Source organism: Bubalus kerabau, chromosome 5 (assembly GCF_029407905.1).
Source record: "Bubalus kerabau isolate K-KA32 ecotype Philippines breed swamp buffalo chromosome 5, PCC_UOA_SB_1v2, whole genome shotgun sequence".
NCBI classification, from domain to species: Eukaryota; Metazoa; Chordata; class Mammalia; order Artiodactyla; family Bovidae; genus Bubalus; species Bubalus kerabau.
In genome coordinates this window covers 39807281-39827747 of record NC_073628.1, presented here as the reverse complement: position 1 = coordinate 39827747, position 20467 = coordinate 39807281, and the positions used below count along the sequence as shown (strand labels likewise).

Genomic DNA, 20467 nt, shown 5'->3' with positions numbered 1-20467 from the left:
TTTGTATCTTGATTGTGATTACATGACTATGCATTTGCCAAAATCTGTAGAATTTTACATCAAAAGGAGTGAATCGTACCATGTAAAGTTTTTTTAAAAAATTTAAAAAGAGGAATGGAAAAATGATTTCATATCCATCAACATTCTTTAATCTTTCTGCCCAGAGGCAACCACAGTGCAGTGCTGGTCTTATGACATTCCAGTGGTGGAAATTTAGAGTCAGACTTGTTCAGATATTTTGGGGAATGATTTTTTTTTTTAGAATTTTTAAACTAGGAAATCATCTATTCCACTGTATTATATTGCAGTTTTTTTGACTTACAGATCTCTTTTTCCACCTCTCCTACACAAAACTGTTAGAACTCCGAATGAAATGTCCCTGTTCAGTTACCCTGGTGTCTCCAGAATCTACCTAGTATATCTGACACCTAGTGGTTACTCAGTGAATATCTGCTGAAAAAACAGAAGTCTTGTTTTAAGTACAAAGGAAATGTGAAAATAAATATGGTATAGTTCCTGCTCTGAAAGAACTTTAAAACCCAATGGTCATGTACCCTCAATATAGTTAGCAATACAAAGACATAAGTGGGAAATAAAAGAAGATAGAAGGCGGGGAAAGATTTTCATACAGACTGATAATGGAAACTCATTCTAATGTTCTATAATGAGCATTAGTGTATAGTGTGTAACAGGCGACACTTCAATGTATTTTCATGGAGCTGTGGTTGGTGAAAAACCTGGGTGACAGAAAGAGACCAGATGGAGATAGTCTATCTAAAAATGTTTTACCTAATTGCAGTTTTTTAAAGTGAAACTGAGGATGCAGCATCCTTTGACAAAATCGCATCACCATGGAATCTATTAAAAATCAGGTCCTGAAGGAAAACAATAATGTCAATAAAAAGTAAGTCATTCTGGATATCTCACAGGCTTCCTCTAGAAGATAAACTTAAGTGTTACAGTAATGGCTGTATGATCATGACATTAAACACATGATATAAAGTTCAGCTATTAATATTTTATTCTTAAATGTCAAGGCCCTCTTTGCTCTGGGAATTAAGGATTCCAATTCAGTCTCCTGTCCAGGTCATCTAGGGTTTCGTAAACAATGTTCTGTTTCCTTCACTGTAACAGTTTACTTCAGGAGCCAAAATCTATTCATAAGCTAGAATCAGGTTACAAGAAGTGATTTGTCAATTATTATGTAAAAGATTAAGCAATCCATCAGTGTTATAGTTTAAGAACTTATTTATCTATTAAATAACTGCTGCATGCCTATCTGGGTATGTGCCAGGCAGAAGAAAAGAGCATATTACCTACAGGTAACAATAACATCTGGCTGCCAAAGACAGTTTACTGGTTTATGACCCAGTTAAGTTACAACCGGAGAAGGCAATGGCACCCCACTCCAGTACTCTTGCCTGGAAAATCCCATGGATGGAGGAGCCTGGTAGGCTGCAGTCCATGGGGTCTCGAAGAGTCAGACACCACTGAGCGACTTCACTTTCACTTTCATGCATTGGAGAAGGAAATGGCAGTTCACTCCAGTGTTCTTGCCTGGAGAACCCCAGGTACAGGGGAGCCTGGTGGGCTGCCGTCTATGGGGTCACACAGAGTCGGACACGACTGAAGTGACAGCAGCAGCAAGTTGCAACTTTGTACCAAAAAATGGAGTTAGAAGGTAGAATATTGTCACTATATTTATGCTATGTGTGTTAGTCGCTCAGTCGTGTCCAACTCTTTGCGACTCCATGGACTGTAGCCCACTCGGCTCCTCTGTCCATGGAACTCTCTAGGCAAGGTAGTGGACTGCCACTCCCTTATCCAGGGGTTCTTCCCGACTCAGGGATTAGAACTCAGGTCTCCTGCATTGCAGGGGGATTCTTTACCATCTGAGCCACTGGGGAAGACCTCGTATTTATGCTTCTAAGTATCAAATCATCTTGATGACTGTTCTGCAAAGAAAATAACTACAGGTCAACAATTCCTTCTTATAAACCCTTGGGACCAGGTGTGATTCAGAAATCCTTAGTTTACAATGGCAGTAAGGTCCACATACCACGTTATGTATGGAATGTCTCCAGGAGGGTCTTGGACAGCACACTGTGATCAAACCACATTTCTACAGTGAAGTGAATGTATGCTTACACTAAATAGCATGGGTAAAACCTATAATGGTCTCATATCAGTACAAGCCAAGCCAAGTTTTACTTACCAGGTACCCAATTTCTTCATATGTAAAACAAAGTTCTATTTAACTTCTCCAAGTTATGGATTGACTAAAATGAGTATTGAATCAAAACTGAAATATTTGTATCATGTATTAATTTAAGCATTGATTTAGTGCTCCCCACATGGATCAAAAGGGCTTGACTATCACTTCATTTTTATAAACATTTTCTTAGTGTAAACAATTTTTTTTCTCTAAGCTGCTTTACTGCCTTCAAAACAAGCTGTATGAAAATATACCCACTGATATTAATGGGTATGGGTAGGAGAACGGGCATTAAAAAAAATCCTCTTAGTTGTAAATTACGAACACAAATCCCAGCAACCTTGAAATGTTTTTCTTGGAGGGGAGAAAAGATGAAATGATATCAAGTACATAGTGAAAACAAAGTCAAGTTTACTACAGCATAAACCATAGATTACCTATAAAGTTTTAAAAATGCTTTCAATGAGTTTTTAAAATTTAAAGAGTTATGGAACTTCTGTTTTGTCATCAAAAGGGCTTGGTGTCACATGGTTGTTCTACCTCTTCGGGAAATGTAGGTAAACAATGCATTTGTAGTCTTGGCCAAATGGGAGATACTGAGGTCTGCAACATTTACTGTTTCACCTAAAAGCAAGATATTAATAGCAGTTCTCGTATGTATTTCAAATGCCAAACAAACCTGGGTTTTATTTTCAATTTCTACTTGTTAATGGGTAACCCTGGACAGATTTATCTCTTAATTATAAGATGAGGTGATTTCTACCCTAAGTACTATTGAATAAAAATGGTGTTAGTTGTTCAGTCGTGTCTCTTTGCGACTCCATGGACTGTAGCCCACCAGGCTCCTCTGTGCATGGAATTCTCTAGGCAAGATTACTGGAGTGGGTTGCCATTCCCTTCTCCAGGGGTTCTTCCTGACCCAGGGATTGAACCCAGGTCTCCTGCATTGCAGGTGGATTCTTTACTGTCTGCACCACCAGGGAAGGGAAAAATGGGAGCTAAAGGTATACTTTATGGCAGTACTAGCTCACTGTTGGGAAGGGAAAAAAAATCCCTCGATTCACCTATTGAATATATAAGGAAAGGGGGTATTAATTTCCGTAGTTGGAGGTAGGTTAATATTGAAATGTTTGATCAGTGTCTAGACTTATACGAAGTAAGATGTCATAAGTTTTCCAGAGCTCGGGTCTCTAAAAAGATCTTAATCAGCTCTTGAATACAACAGTGAAAAAGAGTAAGTTCCTATCTAAAAAGTTTAGCCAGGGTTCTTAATCACAGGTTAATAGAATTCAGGGTTCCATAAACTTGGATGGGAAAATATTACATTCCTATTTTCAATAACTTCTAATAAAACTTGAATGCAGGTAACAGATTACAGTAGTATTAGGAGTAAATATGACTGTCATAGCTGAAGTCTGATTATTTTCCTATTACAATTGTTACAGACAACTTGCTTGAGCTTTAAAAAAGATATTTGGCTGTGCCAGGTCTTAGTTGCGGCATGTGGGATCTAGCTTCCAGACCATGGGTTTGAACCTGAGCCCCCTGCATTGGGAGCTTAAATTTTTAGCCACTGGATCAGCAGGAAAGTCCCTAGAGCTTGTTAGTTTATATATATTTATATATGTTGCTATGTCCAAAATTTAAAAAATTTGTGTTCACTTCAGTATTATTGTATCCCTTTATTATGCTATACCTTGCATATACTTTTTAAAAACTTTTTGGAAAAGTGATCCATAGATTTCACTAGATTGACTAAGGGGTTCAGTTCAGTCTCTCAGTCACGTCAGACTCATTGAGACACCATGGATTGCAGCACACCAGGCTGCCATGACCAAGGGGTACATGACAGTAAAAAGTTGAGTCTGGTGGCTTAGATGGTGAAGAGTCTGCCTGCAATGCAGGAGACCTGGGTTCTAGGAGTCCCTAGATCGTGAAGATCCTCTGGAGAAGGGAATGGAAACCCAGTCCAGTATTCTTGCCTGGAGAATTTCATGGGCAGAGGAGTCTAGCAGAGTCTATGGGATCCCAAAGATTTGGAACCAACAGTGACTAACACTTTCACTTCAATGGTCTCCAAGTTTCAGTTATTTTTGTACCTCCACAGTCTTTTTTACTTAGTAATCAATATATATAGAAAAAAATAAATGGATTTAAATTGTCTGAAATAATACCCCCATTCCCCAATACTGATATTCTAGATGTCTAGAATACCCTACTATAAGGTTTCTTCTTTAAGAATTTTCCAGTTTGTTGTGATTCACACAGTCAAAAGCTTTGGCATAGTCAATGAAGCAGATGTTTCTCTGTTACTCTTCTTGCTTTTTCTATGATCCAACGGATGTTGGCAATTTGATCTCTGGTTCCTCTGCCTTTAAATCCAGCTTGAACATCTGGAAGTTCACGTACTATTGAAGCCTGGCTTGGAGAATTTTGAGCATTACTTTACTAGCATGTGAGATGAGTGCAATTGTGCAGTAGTTTGAACATTCTTTGGCATTGACTTTCTTTGGGATTGGAATGAAAACTGACCTTTTCCAGTCCTGGGGCCACTGTTGAGTTTTCCAAATTTGCTGGCATATTGAGTGCAGCACTTTCACAGCATCATCTTTTAGGATTTGAAATAGCTCAACTGGAATTCCATCACTTCTAGCTTTGTTCGTAGTGATGCTTTCTAAGGTCTACTTGACTTCGCATTCCAGGAAGTCTGGCTCTAGGTGAGTGATCACACCATCGTGGTTACCTGGGTTGCGATCTTTTTGTACAGTTCTTTTGTGTATTCTTGCCATCTCTTCTTTAATTTTTTTCCCTTCTCTTAATATCTTCTGCTTCTGTTAGGTCCATACCATTTCTGTCCTTTATTGTGCCCATCTTTGCATGAAATGTTCACTTGGTATCTCTAATTTCCTTGAAAATATCTCTAGTCTTTTTCATTCTATTGCTTTCCTCTATTTCTTTGCACTGATCACTGAGGAAGGCTTTCTTATCTCTCCATGCTATTCTTTGTAACTTTGCATTCAAATGGGTATATCTTTCCTTTTCTCCTTTGCCTTTAGCCTCTCTTCTTTTCACAGGTATTTGTAAGGCCTCATCAGACAACCATTTTGCCTTTTTCTTGGGGATGATTGTCGCCTCCTGTACAATGTCACGAAACTCCGTCCATAGTTCTTCAGGCACAGATCTCCTCCTGAGAAATCTATATGCAGGTCAAGAAGCAAGTTAGAACTCGACACGGAACAATGGACTTGACCCAAAGTGGGAAAGCAGTAGGTCAAGGCTGTATTTTGTCACCCTTGTTATTTAATTTCTATGCAGAGTACCTCATGTGAAATGCCAGGATGGATGAAGTGCAAGCTGGAATCAAGACTGCTGGGAGAAATTTCAATAACCTCAGATATGCAGATGACACCACCCTTATGGCAGAAAGCAAAGAGGAAGTAAAGAACCTCTTGATGAAAGTGAGACAGTGAAAAAGTTGGCTTAGAACTCAACATTCAAAAAATGAAGATCATGGCATCTGGTCTCATCACTTCAAGGCAAACAGATAGGGAAACAACGGAAACAGTGAGACTTTATTTTCTTGGGCTCCACATCACTGCAGATGGTGACTGCGGCCATCAAATTAAAAGATGCTTGCTCCTTGCAAGAAAAAGTATGACCAACCTAGACAACATATTAAAAAGCAGAGACATTACTTTGTCAACAAAGGTCTGTCTAGTCAAAGCTATGGTTTTTCCGGTAGTCATGTATGGATGTGAGAGTTGGAGTATAATGAAAGCTGAGTGCTTAAGAATTGATGCTTTTGAACTGTGGTGTTGGAGAAGACTCTTGGGAGTCCCTTGGACTGCAAGGAGGCCAAACCAGGCAATCCTCAAGGAAATCAGTCCTGAATATTCATTGCAAGGACTGATCGTAAGCTGAAACTCCAATACTTTGGCCACCTGATGCAAAGAACTGACTCATTTGAACAGATCCTGATGCTGGGAAAGACTGAAGACAGGAAGAGAAGGGGACAACAGAGGATGACATAGTTGGATGGCATCACCGACTCAAGGGACATGAGTTTGAGCAAACTCTGGAGTTGGTGATCGACAGGGAAGCCTGGTGTGCTGCAGCCTGTGGGCTTGCAGAGTCAGACACGACTGAGCTACTGAACTACTTTTTATTCAAAATCTTTTAATCAAATGCTTTAGATACAAGCATGGATCATATAATTCATGCCTTTCCCTAAAATAAACTATTATACACCCGATTTAAGCAATACGTGCCGTGGTTGAATTATAGTCTTTATTGAATACAACTACAAAGAGAAGATTTTGAAAGTTTTTGCTCTGTGTCTTGGAACTGCAGCAAGAAGTATTGAGCACAATGGAAAGAAGAGTTAGAACACAAAAATGAGGAAGGGGGAGAATGTATTGAGGTGTGATTTTAGCAAGCTGTTTTACCTTTGTGCTTTCAAGTAGAACTAGGTGAAGAGGTGAGTTCATTAAAAATCAGATTCCTAGGGACTTCCCTGGTGGTCTAGCGGTTAAGACTCCGTGCTTCCACTGCAGGGGTGTGGGTTTGATCCCTGGTCGGGGGACAAAAAGGGCTTCCCTGGTGGCTCAGTGGTTATCCTAGGAGAGTCTGTTGCTGAAGCCTCTAGATTACACTGCAGAATACATACAACAGAAAACAATTTGGTTTTCCAGGTTAGCCTATTTTTAAAGATAAGGCAACAGATTTAACAGTTAATTTGCCTAAGCTGAGATACCTTACTCACTAGTCTATTAGTTTGGGAATCCAGAAGCCACTCCTGACGTGAAGGCAATTCTTTCAAGCGATGTGTTTGGAACTTGTTGCTGCTGCTGCTGCTAAGTCGCTTCAGTCGTGTCCGACTCTGTGCAACCCCATAGACAGCAGCCCACCAGGCTCCCCGTTCCCTGGGATTCTCCGGGCAAGAGTACTGGAGTGGGTTGCCATTGCCTTCTCTGTTGGAACTTCTTACAGACCTAATATTCTTAAAAGTGGACCATAAAGCTTGAACTCACTTCAGGTATTTGCAGACCAAACCCTGAAAATTTAAATTTATTTTAGACAATACTTTTCTTACTTGATCTTTAAACTGTCAGTGGCAGAGTCCCTAAGTTAATTGTAAATTATGGTATAAATATCACATTTATGTTATACATATTTACATAAAGCTTCAGTTACTAAACTAGGTATTTGGTAAAGTTAAAACTGATGGGACATTAACTTATAACATCTAAAGCAGAGAATCATACTCATGCTTAAAAATGGTTTAATTTTTGAAGGACAGTACTTTCAGTGAATCCTTAGTGAGATTTGCAAAAAACCATGTTTTTGTGTTACAGCTGATAGTGATCTCCATATACATTCAATTCTCATAGCAGCCAAATGAGAGAAGTACTATACCCACTGTACAGATGAATCTGAGGCATAGGGTTAAACAACTTGCTCAGTCAAACCAATGGGAAGAAGTGTGACTTCAAACCAGGCTGACTGGCTCTGAGACTATGCTCCAAGCCACCACACTACACTGCCTTTTGAGTGCTTATAATGTAAAATAGTATAAACAAATAGTGTGATAGACCTCAACCAGCAGAAAAATATTTTAACAGCATATCCTGCTTATCAGAGGAACTGCTTTCTAGTTATCTGAACTGTTAAATGCACTTTAAGTAAACTTTGCAGACTGAGCAAATATTAAAAAGTAATAACTAATCGCCTTAAATAATTAACTCAGCAGTAAAGAGGGGTGCAAGTAACTTTTCTGAATCTGACTATAACTCTGGGCCCACAACCAACAATTATTCTGTTTCTGTTAACACTGTTTTATCTTTCCCTCTCTCCAGATGGTTGAAGAGGTGGGTGAGAGTCTTAAATTTGCTAAAAATAGGTTATTAGCTCAAACAGTCAAGTTTTAGCCTAAAACGGGGCATCTTGCTGGGTGTACAGAGGCTAGTAACTCACAGCAGACAGCAATTCACGGGTAGCCACAGGCTTGTCTTTTCATGGAAACAGCTCATTTCTTCTGGTGCATCTCATGAAAAGCAGTGAGATAACATTTGGACATACTGTGTTCCTGTGCCAAAATCTAGAAGTAACCAACTTCCTATATTTTCTGATTATGCAAAATCTCATCTGGCTTAGTTGTTTTCCTCTTTCAGTGACATCTTTCCATTTATTCTGCCAGTTAAACTCCCAGAGGCAAACAGTAGCTCATTTACATTATTGGGTAACTGAATGAGAGTTCAGGTTATTGAAAATTTAGTTCCTATCAGTTAGAATTGGGTTTACCACCTCTTGTGTAGGGACTGGTTGCCCTCAAGTATTAGTTGCTTTTCCCTCCATATATGTTTTCCTGGATTTTTACAATCATACCCTCCTCGCTTAATGACACTAAAGAATGTAACTATCTCAGATTTCTCCTCCTCTAGGTAATGTATAATGAAAAATCATAGCTGGGCAAGAAACAGACACGTCCTGTTCAAGTCTAACCTCCTGGTTCAAGTGAGCACCATTTTTTTCTAAAAGAGGTTGTGAGGATCCCAGGCAGTAGGGATAGGAAGAATTAATGATACAGGAATAAAGGGCAGGCTTCCCAGGTGGCTCAATGGTAAAAAACCCACCTGCAATGCCAGAGACACAGATTTAATCCCTGGGTTGGGGAGATCCCCTGGAGAAGGAAATGGCAACCCACTCCAGTATTGCCTGGAAAATCTCATGGACAGAGAAGCCTAGTGGGCTACAGTCCACTAGGAGTAGCAAAGAGTTAGACACGATGGAGCATGCATGTGAATATAAAGGGCAGATATCACCTATAAGAACATGTCATTTTTCAAAAGAAGCTGAGGCTCACGGTCATTGCTATGCTTTTTCTGGAACTGTCATATAAATCGCTATCCTGGAGTATATGAGTGCGAGCTCAGTCACTTCAGTTGTGTCTAACTCTACAACCCTATGGACTGTAGCCCACTAGGCTCCTCTGTCTGTGAGGATTCTCCAGGCAAGAATACTGGAGTGGGTTGCCATGCCCTTCTCCAGTCCTGGAGTACAAGTTTGGTTAAATGAAACAACTGAAAACTGGGAATGAAAAATAATTAAATCAAATGAAAAGCATCAAGTAACACGTAGGAAAAAAAAAATAAAAAATCAAAAAAGTACTTCAGAGCTCTTCCCCCTTTCCTCCTGGCCTGATTTCAATGCAAGGCAGAATTTTAAGTCTTGATTCCTTTGGGAAATAATCAGACTGCTATGAAATATAGAAAGTGATTCTGATCTCTAAGTAGGACGATTTAAATACAAACCCTCTTTTAATCCCACATTCCCTCTGTAAACAACTATTTCTTACCTCTTTTGGAGCCAAACTTCTTAAAGAAGCTGTCTACATATGGTACCTACTTCTTTCCCCCTTCCCTTCACTTAACCTTCAAACTCCTGAAATCTGGCTTCCTCTCAGTACTCCATAAACCTTAGAATTTCCATACAAGAACCCAAAACAGCAACAAATTCAAAACAGGTTCCAAGAATTAGGAAGATGAGTGAGCAGAGTTTATCTGGAAAACAAGAAAATCCAGGACACATCTTTGGCAAATACATTGCCAGATGAGATGCAACAAAAACTGTTCATCTCAGAACTATCAAGAAACAAACAATTTTAGAAAGACACAAACATGAATACTGAAAACAGAACAGCCATGGGACTGAAATTCAAAAGGCATAATGCCTAATATTAAAGATACAAACAGTAAGCAAGACAAGAGTTGAAATGGAATTCTTCCATTGAGACTGTCAAATGTAAAATAAATAAATGTAAAGTTCATCACCAAAAACAGCACTTAATTTTCAATACATTATCAATTTTTGCATCCCATTACTAGGAAAGTATTCCATTGAAATAGCACAGGACTGATGGGGGTCTTTTACATCACACTTATGTAAGATGCTGCTTAGCTGCAGTTAAGCAATTACAATAAAGTGCTCTATTATATTAGTTACTTGCAATATACTTTTATACATTACCACTTAGGCAACTGCTTTATTTCAGCATGTTTAACATTTAAATGAACGTTTTCTGTAATTTTTCTGTCTTAATATAAAAGACTATGAAACATTCACTAGGAAATGCCTCTACATATGCTAACATTGAGTCAATAGCATAAATGCTCTCCAGTTCAATGTGGACAACTGCCAAGAAACTATGAAAGATTCTGCTTAATACTATATTAATGACTAAAAGTCTGATGGTACAGAATAAGGAAGGAGGAAAGCTGAGTTTTATTTTGGCTCAAAGGTAGAAAAAAAAGATCATTTAGATTATGTCAAGGGTTATGGTTACTGAACTTTACCTTATGGAGGTGGAGTAACTCAAACAAATCCCCAGGCTATTCCATTTATAAGCACCTATGTGCCAAATTCACCAAGTCATGGCTTAGGAGTAAATAGATGATTTTGATGAACATTTTCTAAAACATTTTCTAAAATGTCTTAAGACAGAACTCACTGAGGATTAACCTTTACAGCAAGTTCAAAAACAGTACTATAAAAAGTCCATAATCGAATTACGAATTATACGGACCTACTTACATAATTGCTTAAAACTGTACATCTCTGCAGTTTCCTTAAGTGGCTATATTCATGAACATATTTATATTGGATTAAGTTCAGCTTTATATACTTATTCTTGCAAAGAAATGTTCTAGTGCCACTTTAATTATCCAAACCTACTAAAAACTGAGAAATAAAAATCATGAAAGCCTCATTTTTCTGGTTAATTAAACACAGCAGCTACAATTATACCAACCTGTTACAAAAACAACAGTGGGTCAACTAAACAAGACTAGAAAACATATGCTTAAGTTTTCTGAATGCTGTTAAAGTAAAATGTGTAAATATGAAATATTTGTTTCTAGAATAAGTTAAAAATCTGAGTTTCCTGAGAAACTCCAAATGCTGAACCCTGTATAACATGCTCATCTGTGTCCACTTTAAAAATAAATGGTGTAGAAAACATTTAACTCAATATAAGGCTATCCAATATGATAATTTTGGTAAAATGCTTTTCATTTTCCCCCTTAAGTTTCCATGTCTTAATTCTGTGACCAACTTAAAATAAGTCTTACTGTAACTGCTGGGGTTTACATCACCTTTGGATTGCTGGCATTTCATTTCTGAGAATGGTTAAGAAAATTGATTTTATTTTGGAAGCGATAAAGAAAGGCAGACAATATAACTGATAGTTGCTCTCTCAAATTTCATAGCTTGAAATATAAAAGCATTATTTTAGATCTCTGCAGGCATGAAACAATTCTAACATTTTTTATAATTTGGGACATCACCTTTTAGAGAATTAACTAACTACACTGATTCTCAATGAAGACAGGGCCTAATTTTCATAACCAATTGAGGGTTTTTCAAACTATACAAGTACACAAGCAAAATTTTATTGTAATTTTTTTCAATTTCAGCTACCCCAGGCACTACCATGAAAACAGTAACAGGAATTTTACATTCCTTACGTGGTACGGGCTGAAAAAAAATGTCTTATATCATAATTCTATCAAAGGAGAAACTGGAACTATACTTTGTTAAGAATTTGGTCATACAAGTTTGACTTACCAACAAACTGTGAGAAGAGTTCATCTAAGGTAATCCCTGTCCTTGGGTCCTAAGTACTTTGAGACTACTTTTTAAAAACTTAAAAAAAAACCCACAACAAATTTACATGTTCAAAGTCCTCTACTAAATGCTTTACATAACTTTGTTTAATCTTCCCCATCATCCCTGAGACTTAGGTTACAAATTTCCTATAAAAAATTAGCAAGCCATTCAAAACAGATCTGACACTGAAGCAGCAGGAACCCAGATAGGCCATTAATACTATCCAAAACACTAAAGTCAGTCTTCACATACCATCTCTAAGAGGATCTCCTTTTATAAAAGTACTCACGGAGAGTTTGACTCTTGGCGTTGCTTTAAAATTTTCTTATATTTATTCTGTCTTTATTCTTTAGTAGATATGGATAAAAATGTTACATGATTTTGAATGTAAAGATCACAAATTTAGTAATGTCAAAGAATTTGCAGCTAAAAAAGATATTCTCTTTATATATGTCATGTACTCAAATACCAAGAATACTACAGATCATCAATAATTTTTAAAAATTAGGATTGAGAGCAAGGAGTTAAAGAAAAATTATTTTCAGAAATTCAAATATCTTGTTGATTCTGTCTAGATACTTCAGTTTAACTATCTGAATAACTTTACCGTAAGTTTGTCATAGCTCTGAGCTTATTGCTAAGTGTCTTTTGCGATCAGAGTTTCTTAGACTAAATTTCACTCAAAGAAATATTCAAGAAGTCAGGATATTATGGTATTCTTAAGGTAAAATTGATGCCCCTCCTCTACATAAATTAATCCTTAGGTCATCTACACGTCTTGAAAATTCATTTATGAATATATTAATGAACCTAAAATCTTGGCCAAAACTTTATTACTCATGTCACACACCACAAAAAGCTACAAATCTAGGATGCAGAAGGCTGCTCTACCCTACCGCTGTAAACTCACCTATAGTGTTTTAAAGATATACAACAGCTGGTGACAACCCTGAACAAAAATTATTCAGCTGGGTGAATGGGTAGGAAATAGCTTCACATATCTAGAGTTCCACAGGTGATCCAGACACTTGACCCTATTGAGAAAACCCTTGACCTAACAACTCAATACTCTTTAATGAGCTATGTATAATACAAATCAATGTCCTAATTCTGTTTTGAGATAAAAAGAAAGGAGGTTTACCTACGTAAGGCATTCCTAACTGCACTTCGCAGTTTCCTTCACTTCGGCCACACCCCACAGCATGTGGGATCTTAGTTCCCTGCTGCTGCTGCTCAGCTGTGTCTGACTCTTGAAGACCCCATGGATTAGAGCCCCCCAGGCTCCGCTGTCCGTGGGATTTTCCAGGCAAGAATACTGGAATGGGCTGCCATTTCCTTTTCCAGGGATCTTGCAGACACAGGGATCAAACCCACATCTCCTGTATTGGCAGGTGGCCCCCTTACCACCGAGCCACCTGGTCCACCTGCACCTGCCGCACTGGGGGGTGGAGTCCTAACTACAGCATCACCAGGGACGCCCCCTACAGTGTTCATTCTGGAACACTGAGGTTATTCTTTCACAAGTTGGCATCATCAACTCCTGTAATACTAATTTTTTAAACAAAATATCCACATAGAGTACATAATTTTTTTCCTAAAACTTAAGGGTCAGGGAGTTGTTTTTTGAGACAGTAACTAGATTTCATTTCTTTATGGCTTGATGCCCATTAGATAAAAGGCTGAAAAGAATTTCTAACTACCCAAACACATGACAAATTACAGAAATCACTATATTATACAGGTCTCATTTCTCTCATACAATGTTTCTGAGAAATCTGCTGGGTTCCTCCGACCCCAACAAATTTTTGTTTTATAGTAACTCAACTTGAGGAGGTTATTGCTTATATAAAGGAGTCTCTTACAAAATGAACAAGATAAGTTCATATGAGACACAACAACACCCATGAATCACCAACCCCTAAAAATAATTTGTATGAGTTTGAAAGGAAGCCTAAATGTAAATCTGTTCAGTCTATTTTGTCTCTCTTAAGGTTAAAACATGTCTATAGTTATACAAAGAAACATAGATCACAAAGAAAACAGTACACATTTTGTTCCTTTTCCTATACTTACCAACATTACTTGTAAAGAAGGTATTTCTGAATAACAAATAATTCCATAAGCTCCATGCATAACTGAGACCAACACATACTACCTCTGTTTAAAAATGAAAGCCATTCATCTGTCTTGTTCCTAGAAACATGACAATATGTAAGATCATTCTTTATAAAACTGTTTCTGTAATTATCATCTGCATACATCTGAGAAATGTTTTGACCATGTTTTTGTCATTTATAATCACTCTGACTAGTCTTTCCTTGATACAGTAATCCACTTATCAGCTATAATTTTAACTCCTAAGAAGTGAAGTGCATACCCCTACTGACCCAAAGTGATGTTATGTTTTCAGGATAATATGCAAAAGGAAAGGAGAAAAACAGCACTAATATATCAGCCTTTTAAGACCTTCCGACACCCTCGAGAAGAAAGAAAATTTCTCATCTTTTCATAGTGAAGACAGATTCTGAAAAAGAACACACAGCATTGTTTTAATAACACAACTGGAGAAAAAACACAGTTCATTCGAGATACTGGGCAGAACAACTTGAAAGACCAATGACTTTAGTTTCAGCTACTTAGTTTGAAAGAAAATTAGTTGCTAACGTAGTGGTATATATGGAGTTCTGCAAATTAAACACTAATTGTATTTTTAAAGTAAGTTGGTGGTCCATGGTCCTGAAGATCCCGTCTGGGCAGTAATTTTAGTATCCACTCTATGTTTATTCAAGAACCCTCTTACTCAGTAACCAATCTCCAGCCGTCCACAGGTCGGTCATCAGTATTCCCTTTTAACGTCTCCCTGCCTTCGCTGGCAAGTATGAAGATGTCATTTTAAACAGGGACTTTGTGTTTTCTTTACTGCGGGGCCAAAGCGCCGTTCCCTTCCAGTTTAGCTACCTTTCAACATCGATGTCTTTCGAACCTTTTGCAAACCATTTCTGCATGAAAGACCAATGAGGGTCCGACACCTTGGGAAAGGAGTAAGGAAGGTTGGAGAATGACAAAACAATTAAAAAAAAAAAATCTGGGAGGGACAGCCCAGTTCCGTAGGTAGAAGGTTCTGCGACTAAAGGTTAGAGGGTCGCCACCCGGGATCCCCGAAGCGCACCCCACTCCCCGAGGAAAAACACAACCGCCCCTTACTATCCTGTCAGCGGATCAATTTGATGCTCTGAATCCAAAAGTAAACTGACTCCCTCAATCCCTTTGTCACAACATGGGGCAAGAGGCGTAGGCGACCTCCGCAACTCCTGCAGGACCGTTAAGGCCGAGGCCCACTCGGCCTCTCATGCCACCACCAGCCGGACACGTCCTACTCGGCCCCAGACGCCGCCTCCATCCCCCGATGCCCAGGTTAGGAACCCAGGCTCACCAACCGACTTATCCTCCTCCTCACTGTCCCCTCTGCACCACCACTCGGCTCCCGAGTTCCCTAAAACCTCAGCCGGCTCCGCGGAATCTTTCCAGCACCCCTAACATGGCGGCCTTGTCCACTTCGCTCTCTTCGCCCGCTCCAGGCGCGTCCGACCATGGCGCATTTTGGGCATTGTAGTTCCGGGGGATAGCCCGGCTGGTCTGCCGGGCCTTGAGGAAACTACAATTCCCAGAACGCACCGCTTCTGAGCATGGCTATTGGGGCCTTTTGGACAGTGGGATGATGTCATTGCAAAAACCCCACTGCATTCATTGTGCTACGATCTATCCACCCCCCTGCTGCTGCTAGGCTTGCGATTGCCGCTCGCTCCAGCTGAGCTAAGCGTAGCAGCAGCACCAGGGCAAGGACTGACTTCAGCCCTTGGACTTAGGACATCGCAACACCCTCCATTGCTTGCGTGACTCATTCGCACATCCTTTCTGTTTATGCCTGGGGTGGGGAGAAAAATCCCAAACCAGGTGAGTTGAAGTGATTTATTCAAATGATTCTACCAAGTTATTCCTCCCGCTTAGTTCTCAAGGCTTTCTTTTGGGAAGATGGGGGCGGGAGGATTGGGAAGGTTGCTCGCAAGCGCTGCTAAGCGAAAAGCTCTCTGCAATTTGGGTCACTGCAAAGAACAACTCCAGCAGCCTTCCCCCGCCAGAGGACGGATGCTTGCCAATTCCCTAGTCGCAACTCCCCTCAACCTTTTTGAAGGCTGGGAGAGGGAGCTGGGTTGGGGAGGATGTTGGGAAGTGCTCTTGGAAAATAATCAGAGGAAGGCAGTGGTGGGAGACTGCAGTCCTGTCACATACGGCCCGAGTGCTGAGATTTGAGTGGGAAGGGGTGATGCGTGGGGAGAAATGGAGACAGTGATTTCATGTGGTCGCACTACTTTGGAACATTTAGTGTCACTTGGGCGAGCACACACTATTCATTTTTAAGATGAGCGTGCTTCTGAGTAGGTTAAGTTTTGTGGGTCTTTATTCTGTGTGTGTGTGTGTGTGTACGTCGTTTGTCTCGCCTTTTCTGCCGATTTGAGGTGACAGTGTCCTTTAATGGTGCACTCCGTGCCAGTCAGAAACATTTCACGTGTCTGGGCAAGGTTCTCTGAGGCTGCTGGAAGCAACATTTTCGTTGAGTGTTTTTCCTCTCCCAACTGCAAGGTTTCAGGATTGTTTGGAAGTGGAGCCGACAGATTTGTACTTGTGCGAAGGTTTTAAATTACATTCCAATAGGCTTCTTGCCACTGACAGTGGTACCGTAATGAGCTGTCCTTTCCTGAGGCAGTCACCAGTCACAAATAACGGTTTGGAGAATGGATCATTAGGGTTCATTTTTAACGCATTAGGGAAAGGAAAAGTTAGAAGCGCTGTTAACCTTCATTTGCCATTACTGAAAGGTACGGCATGGAAGAGTGATCATGGACTTGGAAACCGAAAAGCACGTAGAGCTTTTTTGGATTTTTGGTTTTGTTTTTTTAAGCAAACTGACACGTCTAACAGGACAGAGAGCATTTTGACTCATGTGCTATTGGCTCTGTTCTTGTAAGAGTTACTAGGATGATTAGTAAAATAAATATGTCATTTTGGAATAAACAGCTGGCTGACTCCAGAACAGATGGGGCCAATCTTAGCTGAGAGATCTACAACCTTGGAAATGAATGGACCTGGGGTCAACCACACCCCCTCTTGGAATGTCAAAAGGAGAAATGCCAGAGTGTTTTATGCTTAACTCCAAAATGCCAAACCTTTTCGGAGCCAAGTCAGCCACTGGGGGAAAGTCATTACTGGTTATCTTCTGCTGCTGAACCTATTTTTTGTTCATTTTTAATTCAGACCCTTAGGTCTCCAAAGTTGCAGCTGGGCGATGCTTCGTTACATGCCGCTTGTTACTGAATGCAAAGGGCAGTCCATTGTATGGGCTTTGTAGTAGAGTGATTTATTGGAATGCAATGAGCAGCTTTGGGATTTGGGGAAAGATGGTCTGCCTGGCTTTGCCTCTCTCTGTGTCCCTCTGTTGCTTATTGTCTGCTTTCCTGAGCACCCCTTCCACGCTGTCTTCCTTTCCACACCCCTCTGTGTCTCTTGAAGTTCTTCCAGTTTCTCTCCCTGTCTCTCAATTTGCAATTCTCATTTTTCCCTCTGTGTTTCAAAATCTCCCTATCACCAGTATATCACATCTCTCTCTCTAAGAGTCCTTCCCGGCTCTGGATACCCTTCCATCCCTTCTCTGCCTCACCCAGAACATCCAGGGTAGGGTAGTTGAGACTTCAAATATTTATTCTACTGAGTCCTCATTGAAGAGGCTTTGCCTTTTCTTCTTGCAGTTGGTGCTTGGTAGGATGAATGGCAATGAACCTAACCCCTTGGCCTGGTTTGTGGCTTCTGTCATGGATATAATTTGACCCCCGCAGCCCGAGGACAGTGAACTGTTACAGTTGAGCTCATGATACTTTTCCTTTCATGGGTACGTGTTTTAAGAGCTGCCGGTGCATTAGCAAGTTTTTTTTTTTTTTTTTAAATATAATTTTATTTCTTTCTTTATTTTTGGCTGTGCTGGGTCTTCGTTGCTGCGAAGGCTTTTACCTAGTTGTAGCCAGCGTGGGCTACTCTTGGTGGCGGTGCCCGGGCCTCTCGTTGCAGCGGCTTCGCATGTTGCAGAGCGCGGGCTTCAGTAGGTGTGGCTCTCGGGCTCTAGAGCACAGGCGCAGTATGCGGGACACGGGCTTAGTTGTTCCACGGCACGTGGTATCTTTCCGGACTGGGGATTGAACCCGTGTCTCCTGCATTGGCAGGAGGATTATTTACCCCTGAGCTACCAGTGAAGCCCCTGGCAAGGTTTTTAAATGCTCTACACAAAATGTTCTCCTAATTCTCAAAGAATCAGTAGACTTTGAGTGGCTTCTAATTTATTCCTCCCTTGCCCTTCCCTGCTGCAGTTAAGTCTTTTCTACTCCCTTCCTGTTGATTGCTGAGGAGCTGGTCCAGGTGACCACACTGCCCATTTGGGTTTTTTTTTTTGAAGATGCTTGGAGCAATAACAGCTTTTCTTCGTGTCATTTCTTCTCTTCTTTGGATGAAAGAAGTTTGTTGTTTTATACCCACTGCCCCATTAAGGAGGTGGTAGTGGTTATGTTTGTTTGTGTAGTAAGATGCTCCTCTAGGCAGGAAAAGTCTAACTGCTGCCCATCCAGAAGCAGCTAGTGTGACAGGCAGATTCAGAAGCTCTCACCACCTGAGACCTCTCACTCACCATCTTTTCATTCCTAATTTTCTTCTTCTGAGTTGCTCCCTCTTCTACCCAGGCTTTTTAGTGTTTTAGGGAGGAGAAATGAGCTGAATGGGAGGTTAGTTTTGGCCCTATTTCGACTATCTCTGTGACCTTGAATAACTCTGCATTTCTTTCTCCCTTTGTTTAAATCCTTTGCAAAGGGATAAGGATCCTTGCCCCTTTGTTTAAGGATCCTTGCCCCTTGGCCTGGTGATATGGCCCCAGCCTGTCCTTCTGACAACAGATATTGAGAGCAGCTAGATCTTCCCTGTAGCTCAGTCGGTAAAGAATCTGCCTTCAATGCAGGAGGCCTGGGTTTGATTCTTGGGTTGGGAAGATCCCCTGTAGAAGGAAATGGCAACCCACTCCAGTATTCTTGCCTGGGGAATCCCATAGGCAGAGGAGCCTGGCAGGCTATAGTCTACGGGGTCGCAAGAGTTGGACACGACTTAGTGACTAAACCACCACCACCACCACTGTGGTCTAAGGACTGGGTGTGTGTGTGTGTGTGTGTGCGTGCGTGCACATGTGCGTGCTCAGTCGCCCAGCCCTGTCTGCCTCTTTGCAGCCCCACTGACTGCAGCCCGCCAGGCTCCTTAAAAAGAGATGCTTCCACCACCATCAGATAATTTATGTTCTGATAGGGGAGATAATCATTGGAGAAGCAATTGCAACTGTGATGAATTCTCCTGCCAAAGTGGGATGTACAACAAGGTAGGAGAGGAGTGGTTAACTTGGTGTGCTTCCCTTGCCTGGAGGAATCAGGGAGGGCTTCCTGTAGGAAGTGACATTTCAAGAGACTTGGAGAGTGAGAGGAAGTAATTTAGGATGACAATAGGAGGTGCTGAGATGAGGACAAGGGGTTTCTAACACGGGAACTACATGTTCAAAGTACAAAGGAAATAGATGACTATACGAATTTAAAAGTTAGTTACTTATGGGGGTTAGACAGTTTATGGGCACGAAGCAAGGAGAGAGAGACCAGAATGAGGAAGAATGAAGCTGGATAGGTGGACAGAGTCTAGAGAGTGGGCAGTTTTCTGAGTCACTGGTGAATTTGGTCTTTATCCTAAGTGAAGGATTTTAATTAGCTAGATGAATTCCATATGCAGGTAGGATGATATTAAAAACATCACCTTGGCTGTTAAGTTGGGGAAGAGACTGGAGAGAATTAGCTAAAGTGAACACAAGATGAGGTGGAAAGTCATTTTTGTAGTCTACCTGTGGGATGGTGGTGGCCTTGGATCTAGGGTGGTGGCTGGGGGCTTGGAGAGAAGGGAAGTGATTGGGAGACACTAAATTTGAAGACTATACTTGATACGGTTGTTGCTAGATTGGGTGTGGAGATAGAGAAAAGATGGAGTTAAGATGACTTCGGTTTTCCTTAAGCTACTGGATATATCACTTAAAAGAGAAAGAGGACATTGGATGGGGACCAGATTTTTATTTGTTTTTTCAAGGAGGAGGGACTTTTGGACATACTGAGTTTGAGGTTCCATGAAGACATCTAAGATCTCTAGCTCACTTTGTCTGTGTGTAGAATGCATCATGGTGGAACAGAAGAGACCTCTGGTGAGGCTTTTTACGACTAGCGACTTCTTATTTATGATTTTAGACACATCATATTCTTTTTGCAAGCTTTATTTTCCTCATATGTAAAATATATTTATTCCACTAATTTATACTGATCCCTGGCAGCTGTATGTGCACTGTGTTAGGAATACAGCATTGAATAAGACAGTGTTTGCTTTGGAAAAATTCATGTAGGTGAGGGAGAGGAATATAAACAAATAACCACACACAAGGAGGTTCGATGGCAGTGCTGGGAGAGGACAGTCCCA

General features: G+C 40.5%; 1 protein-coding gene and 1 long non-coding RNA gene across 4 annotated transcripts in view; one reads left to right on the top strand and one right to left on the bottom strand.

The window, feature by feature from the left end:
- Positions 1-4366: 4366 nt before the first annotated feature.
- On the bottom strand, positions 4367-15446 carry LOC129652648 (uncharacterized). Of its 2 annotated transcripts, none has more exons than XR_008714651.1 (3): positions 6978-15446; positions 6661-6866; positions 4367-5411 (listed from the first exon to the last, which is right to left on the bottom strand). It is a non-coding gene; the product is annotated as an uncharacterized LOC129652648 (long non-coding RNA). The 2 variants fall into 2 exon arrangements; XR_008714652.1 differs by having other exon boundaries at positions 6661-14071; positions 14266-15446.
- Positions 15447-15637: 191 nt separating this feature from the next.
- The window catches only part of RAB30 (RAB30, member RAS oncogene family), a 101702-nt gene continuing 96872 nt past the window's right edge, over positions 15638-20467 (top strand). The window contains exon 1 of one of the 2 annotated variants that reach the window (XM_055581463.1): positions 15638-15832. The gene's annotated coding sequence lies outside the window, so the exon portion shown is untranslated. The remainder of the gene's footprint in view (positions 15833-20467) is intronic. The other variant, XM_055581462.1, reaches the window with a different exon arrangement.